The following is an 8,496-nucleotide window of genomic DNA, read 5'->3' on the forward strand; positions in this document are numbered from 1 at the left end:
AGTTTTACTTAGATTGACTACCCTTACTAAAACCAAATCTACTAATTCATTGAGATTTGTATAAATTAAGAAAAATAAAACAAAGTAAAGGGGTTAGTCAAATAATACAAATTAAATGTATAAAAAAGACAAAATAGGGGGCTGAAATAAAATTTAATGGGCTCAGCCCACGTTTGAAGGACTGCCGCTGCTCCCTGTTATTGGGCTTCGGCCTAGCTAGATTCGGCGAACCCGATGTTGCGGACTATGGTTGACGGGGGTGATTCGAGAAGAAGATTTTGTTGGGCCTTGGCCCAACACCGAATGCAAAGGATGACGAGTACGAGCGACTCGTATACGATATTCATGCATAAAACGAAAGAAAAGGATTAGTATATAATCAACGAATGAGGTTAGACATGCAAAAATATAACTCAAAACAGATCACGTATATACCGCGCCTAATGAATGTATATTTCATACATACATATGCATAACTAATCGAACATGGTTGCAATATAAGGATCACGACAAAATATCAAGCAACAGCAAACCCAAACATGCTCCACAGATCTGGTTTCAGACTTTACTAACCATAACAATTTATGAGCAAACTCAATGACTTATAATTAACACAATGGACTGCCCCTGATTAATACATCAATAGTTTCCAAACAAACCAACGCGAATTGATATGTAAGAAAACCTGGACAGAACTGAGTAACTTTCTTGACAAGCCATTAATGTTTCAGCCAAACTATAATTACAACTAAGCAAAGTCACAATCTGATCTTAATCAAGCCTACTTCTATAGTTCTGATGAAATAGCATAATATTCCCAATCAAGCTTATTACTAACACAGGATTAAACACATAACACGAACAGCACAAACGTCAATTTAAACAAACAAAATAATTAAGGAAGAAGGTTTACCATGTCAAACGAAACAGGATGCAAAAGGGGTAAAACTTGGAATATATTAAACACACGCAGGGAATACAACATACTGAAGGGATCATGCTGGTCACAATTTCACCACAACGTAGAGAAGGCTACTGACTTTTTAACAAAGACATTTATATGTTGGAAGCATTTGGCATAATATAGAGCAGGAACAGGCATGAGGGACACTGATTTTGCAGAAGGCAAACTACAAACTAGCACTGATAGGATATAAGCATATAAGACCACTGTTTAATTTAGACAAGGACAAGTACTCAAATCACAGGCATTGGTAAACACAGAAGGATACCAGTGATGTCATTAAATATGGTCTTATTTAATGTGTTTAGAATTAAGCCAACACAACCTTTAAGATGAACAGAAATTCAGAACCAAAGTGTTCATGTAAAACATCTCAAACATATGATAGCATCTCATACATCAATAAAAAAGGGTGAGTAGACATTCTTAGACATCACACACAAGTTAACCATCCAGAAAAAAACAGGTGACATGACTGCATTTGGACAACAACGACATACGAGGCCAGTTCTAATTCAAATCATCACTTAATGAGGACACCAGATATATAAGGATAGATTAAACAGTTGTACAGATTCCTTGTGGATGGCCTAAACTAGCACTAATGCATTCATGAATCACATAGGGAAATCGGACTGAAACAACATTCAATGTTATCCTGAACTACTAAGATATCTAAATAAGTATCTATGCTTGTATCCAACAGGATTTCTGCTAAATTTATATGAGGAATAATCATAAACTACAACATGTGATATCATATAGAGATATAGTCAAACAAAACCCCAGGTTAACTGATGCATAAACAACCAAAGTTGGACCTGTATGACACATCCCAACAGCTACTGAACTGATCTGCGAACAAGCATTTTTTGAACACACAAGCTATACTTAAACTGCTTTAAAACTGAATACGTATGACTGATTCAAGATAAGACAATAAACTGAAACACTGCAGAACCACTAAAAGTAAACACATGCACCTAATTGACAAACTAGAAATTAATGCATAGGACCAATAAAATGAAGACTAAATAATCAATACAGACCCAGCTAGCACATGATTAACCCGAACTGAGGCAGAGCATAGAGCTGATCGACTACAGTGTTAGAAACAGGATTAACTTAAGCTTAATCGTGCATAATGCCACAAACACAACATGAACTAAATCGTGACTGACCAAACGAATCACATAAGTAGTCTAAACACTCAAAACATTTTGCTAAAATTTAACTAATGGAAGGTGTATTACCTTCTTCGGGTGCAGCGAAGTGAGACCTCGAATCTTTGATCTACTTCGAACACTATCGAATTCGAACTTGCGATGCTCGGATTCACAATAATACCAAGATAAACGACAACAAAATTGATTCGATCTTTTGACTTGATAACAAAACCAGATAAAAACTATTAATCGAACTCGAATTTTATGGGGGTTATGGGCGGTTAAAGGATATAACTTTTAAGGGATTTGTTGCGACTCCTACTTAGTTCGAATTTTTCTCTGTTTCTTGAAGGTAATTTCCTGAACCTCCAAAAAATTCCCCCTCTTTCCGTCAACAGAAATGACCATTTATAGCTGATTTGTTAGGGTTTTCGTTTTTACCTAGAAGAGAGATGAGCGTGGGAGCAGGGCGAAATGGAGTGGCAGAAGCGTGGGGGGACAGGAGAAGGTGGGGTGTCAGAAGCGAGTGGGGATGATGATGGTGGAGACAGGTATGGTGCGGCGTGGGGTGTGTCAGAGGTGTCGGTGATGAAGTGGAGAGTAACGTGGGGAGCAGAGATGTGAGGCGACGATGACGATGAAGGAGCAGAGTGGGGGACAAGGCTGAGTGGTGGAGGAGGTGGAGGCGTGAAGGAGGTGGAGCAGAGGAGGCGGAGGAGGTGAAGCGGCGGTGAGGACGGGTGGCGACGAGGAGGAGAGGATGGTGGAGAAGGGGCGTAGATGGAGAGGAGAAGAGAGGGGGAGGGTGGAGAAGGTGACGAGCGGCGGAAATGAGGGGAAACCCTAAAAGGGTTTCCCTTATTTGGTGCGAAACGGGTCAGACCCGGTCCATTTATGGACTGGGTCAACTTTTAGACCGGGTATTAGAAGAATAGGCTAATAAATTAAAACACAGGTTATTCTAAAAATTGAGATAAGAGATATGGACTAGTCCAAAAAAATATTAGGGGTTAATCGGACTTTGATTTGGAGCCCGGTAAGTCAAAACACGGACTGAGTGCAAGAAACAGTTTGACTTCTAAATTCGAATAAGAGACCCATTTTAATTAATGAACATACCGAGGGTGACAAAATATTACTTAATACCAAAAAATATGTGATTACTAGACTCGGGTAATAAAATCATATGGTGTTATAATAGCCGTGTAATAATATATGTTACTTTTCTTTGAAAATCCGCACTAAATAAATACTATTATTTATTTATGCAAAGATAAATGCGTAAGCTAGTAAAATGCCGAAATGATAAGAATTGTGAATTATAATAATATTAATAAATAATAATAATAATAATAATAATGATAATAATAATAATTATTATTATTATTATTATAATAGAATAATAAAATGTCGGTATTGATAAGAGGCTAATAATTATAGTAACCAGAATGTATTTTTTTTTATTTTTTTCAAAATATTAGAAGCTTAAAAATAGGTATTTTGGCAGAGAGACGGGACAAAATTGGGTGTCAACAGTGTTAACAATGTCATTACAGTTTCATGGGAGACTACTCACTGCAGATAGGTTGATAAGTTGGGGCATGCCAGTTGAACCATTGTGTAGCTTATGCAATCAGTTACCTGAAACTAGAGATCACCTCTTTGCAGAATGCACCTTCACTAGGCAGCTATTGGCAAGGATCAGTCTATGGCTTCATATATCAGTTTCCCCTGCCAGATCTTGGATTGAAATGCACCAGTGGATCATCAGTTCCACCAAAGGAAGGAGTTTTCAGGCTAAACTGTACAAATTCATCTATGCATAGTTTATTCACACTGTGTGGCTTGAGAGAAATGCAAGAGTCTTTGAAAAGAAGGAGTCGTCTATGGAGATGTTGGCAAGACAAGTAGCATGTTTCAGCAATATCAAGGAAGAAGGATACTTGAAAGTGCTGCTTAGTAAATGTAAATTCTAGTAGCTGTGTTAGTTTTAGATTTTCTAGGTAAAGATGAGTTTGATGTGTCTATTGAGGGTAAGTAGTCCAAGAGAGAGAGGTAGTATGAGATCAAGCAGATTGAGCTAATTCTGTTTTGCTTTGTAATTATTCCACTTTGGTGATTAATAAAAAGTTACTTAATTACCAAAAAAAAATCAAAGAAATTTGAATAACATAATAAAAATACTAGGTAAAATAGAAATAATAGGAGAAAAACCTCTAAAACATTGGGAAAATAATAAGATTGTATGTAGGTTAGATATAATAAACTCAGAATACATAATAAAAACATTCTCAATAGAAGCTACAAATCAAGACTTAGAAGCTTTTAAGACTCAAATCAAAGAAGTAATGAATTTATGAGTAATAAGGAGATCTACTTCTAAACACAGATCAACAGCTTTTATGGTAAGAAACCATAGAGAAATAATAAGAGAAAAATCTAGAATGGTAATACTAGAACAGATGGATACAAACTACTAGATATAATGGAATTAATAAATAGAATACAAATAAAGAAAATATTTAGTAAATTTGATTGTAAATCAGGATACTAACAGGTAAAAATGCATGAAGAAAGTATAAAATGGACAACATTTACTTGTCTTGAAGAACATTTTGAATTGTTAGTAATGTCATTTGGGTTAAAGATAGCTCCACCAATTTTTCAAAGAAAAATGGATAGTCTATTTGGGGAATATAAAAGATTTGTATTAGTATATGTAGATGACATATTAGTACTTAGTAAAGATATTAAAGAACATCTAGGACATTTACAGACAATATTTAGACTATTTGTAGAAAATGAAATCACAATTAGTAAAAAGAAGATGGAATTATGTAAAAATTATATAAATTTCTTAGGAGTAGTACTAGGAGATGAGAAAATTAAATTACAACCCCATATAGCTAAAAAAGCTTTAGAAATGCCAGATAAATTAGATAATATTGAGGATTTACAAAATTTCTAGGAATAGTAAACTATGCTAGAGATTTTATAGAAGGCTTAGGAAAAATAGCAGGACCTTTATATTCTAAGACAGGTTCCGTTCTACAGGACAAAAATATTTTAATACAGAAGGTATTAAATTAGTACAAAAAATTAAAGAAAAGAAAAAATATTCCTGACTTAAACATGTCATTAGAAACGGACTATTTAATTATAGAAACATATGGTAGTTTTGAAGGATGGGGAGCAGTTTTAAAAGCAAGACCTAATAAATATAGTAACAAGAGTGAAGAAAAAATATGTGCTTACCAAAATGGCAAGTATGAAGAAAAAGGAAATATGAGTAGACTGTAAATAGTTTTAGATTATATATTTTAAATAAGCCTGAAATATTAATTAGAACTGATTGTGAAGCTATAGTTAAATTTCATCCAAAAATAAATGATAAAAATAGTAGTCAAAGAAGATAGTTAAATTTTATAGATATTATATCAATTTGTAATTTAATATTTGAACATATTGAAGGAAAGGATAATAACTTAGCAAAAAAGTAGGTCAAAAATTATTATTAACTAATAAAAATGTTTATATTGACAGCATGAGACCAACAATTCCCAAGATTGCAGACAAGGGAAAAAGCATCCAAGCCTCACCTTCAAACATATATGCTCAGACAGTATTAGGTAATCTTCATTTTAAGCCACAAGCTTCGGTAGACGATACTATTATAGACAGAATATGGTTTGGAAAGCATAACTTGATAGATTTTCCACCTTGAATTCTGTCATTCAGAATATTAGCAGAATTTGTAATAGACAAACAACAAAAATGTTTAGTAGACAATTTGTGGACAACATATAATAAAAAAGGCACAAAATATTTTATAGCAACTTTAAATGCTTTATGTCAATATTTCACAGACAAAAACCAAGAAAGAAGATTTAAATATTATGTTGTAATACATGGCAAGATGAACGGTATTTTTCAAACTTGGATAGAAGTTATAGATTCGATAAAGAATATAGAAAAGCCTCTTTTTAAAGGTTTTAATGATTTCACAGAAATACTAGATTATGCTAGAGGAATATTAGGACCAAATTATTATATTTCTCTAGCACTCAGACAAAATTCAGAAAAGACCCCCCAATAGAAATATCCAGAAAGACACAGCTAAAGTAATTTTTTGTGACCACTGCCCATCTATGACTGAAGCATTCAAAAGATTAAACCAGAAAAATTAAACCAAAAAAATGACACGTTTATACAAGAAAAAATAAGACTCATGAAGCAAGTGACACTGTTAGAACACCGACTCCAGGCAGTAAAATTCAAACTAGCCCAATCACAGAGTTTTCCATCTCAAGACAAAATGATGAGAAGGGTATGCATTACCCAATGAATGCAATGAAATCCACTATATTTGATAGAAAATACAGCCAGTTCGGTTCAAACGGTAGCCGGTAAAGACTCATCAAATCTGTTAATGGTTGTCACTTTGCCAAAAAGTGAAGATGAAAGTTGTTCATCAATTCAGACAAGACGAAGACTACTAAAGACATTTGTACAAGGAGAAGCCATAAAAAAGAAAAGCATAATTTCAAAAAAGAAAAAAATGACAAAATTAAAGACATAGTAAAACAGACATTAGAGAAGTTTTTTCAAGAAAAAGAAAATCAAGACAAGCATATCGTAAAAAATCCTAGTCCAGAAATGCCCCAATACACAGTCCAGACCTTGAAGATTTCAACGGAGATTTTTAGAATGCTAATTTTCAAGATTCACAAGATCCAAACTACGATTCAGGGATGAGTTTCGATTCAATATCCCTGCACAATCTCGACACATGAAAAAGCCGGCAAACATATAATCATGACAGCTAAGAAAAGATAAAGCAGACTTAGCGGAGAAAGCAACAAAGACGATGAGGCAACTTTATTAAAAGTAGCTTTATTAAAGCAACTATAGGACTAGCAAGGACAATAATGCAAGCTTTTTCTGAAAACTTCATGTGACGATAGGTCCCAAAAGCGTACCCGGCTGAAGTTGGAAAGATTCTTCAATTAAAACAAAGTCTGAAGTTGAAGTCCGGAAGCATCTATAAATAGAGACCTCTTATAAAGAACAAAGACATCAAGAAATCCAACCACCGAGCAACATCCATAGAAACTCATATTCCCCTTCCTTTTCACCAAATGCCCTAACTCATCTTCCAAATCTCAAACCTTGTAATATAAACCTTCTTGTAAAATAGTACTAGTTTTTAAATAAGCTTCCAAGTGTAAGAAATCATTTTTGTGGTTCCTCGAAAGGGAAACCTCTCTCTATCTTTAAGTCGTGTAAGTCTTTATAACTATGTTTTTGTATTACTCTCCCGTTTATGTCTATTATTAGTTTGTTTGTTGTAAAAATCTATGTTATATAAATTCCTGTTTAAATAGTTTCTTGTTATTATGGATCTATTACTCTTAGTATATGATTATTCTCTTAATTTCTTAATAAACTCGATGGATTAACCTGTAAATTCTTAGGTTTTAAGAGGCCTTTAAAATGTTCCAAGATTATAAAGGACGAAATGTTGGCCATGTCCGGGGTGTTGTTAAAGAAGAAACTTATTAAGAACAAAGGTTAAGAGAAAGAGATGAATAGAGTAACATGAATCCTGACTGGACTGAGTCCAGATTAAAAAAAAAAACTAAAAGGGAGAAAAAACAGAAACTTAGATATATAACTACATGATGAAAGGATAGTCAAGGAATGAGGAAGTACCGAGTAGGATTGTTAAAATTTGATATACAAAACAGTCATCTAGTCATCCAAATTTTTTGATGAAATTTAACTATAGCTTCACAATCAATTCTAAACAATATTATTTTTTTCTTTAATTTTTTGTACTAATATAATATCTTCTGTATTAAAATATTTTTGTCTTGTAGAACTGTCTTCGAATATAAAGGTCCAACTATTTTTTCTAACTCTTTTATATAGGTTAGATATAATAAACCCAGAATACATGATAAAAACAACCACGGGCCCAACATATATTTATAATTTAATCGATATAATTATAAGAATCTTTCAACATATTCTATGATGTTTCTCTGTTACAATTAATCAACATTTCAAAACTAATTCAATTTTATCTCTATGCAATTTTAAGAAATTTTCAACATATTTGACGACGTTTTTTTAAAGTCACGTGTGAAAAGCTAGAAGTTTTGGAAGTATGGGTTCTATAATTTATGGTATAGTATATTTTTTTAGATTATTTGAAATGCTTTGAGACGTTATATATTTGTGTAGTAGTAAGTTATTTCATTAAGCGTAAAATTTATACCGGATAAATATTTTTAACATTAGTAAAAATATTATTAAAAACAACAACAATATTATAATCTTTGAGTTCCTTATTTCATTTTTAAT

Source organism: Lycium barbarum, chromosome 3, assembly GCF_019175385.1.
Source record: "Lycium barbarum isolate Lr01 chromosome 3, ASM1917538v2, whole genome shotgun sequence".
Lineage (NCBI taxonomy): Eukaryota > Viridiplantae > Streptophyta > Magnoliopsida > Solanales > Solanaceae > Lycium > Lycium barbarum.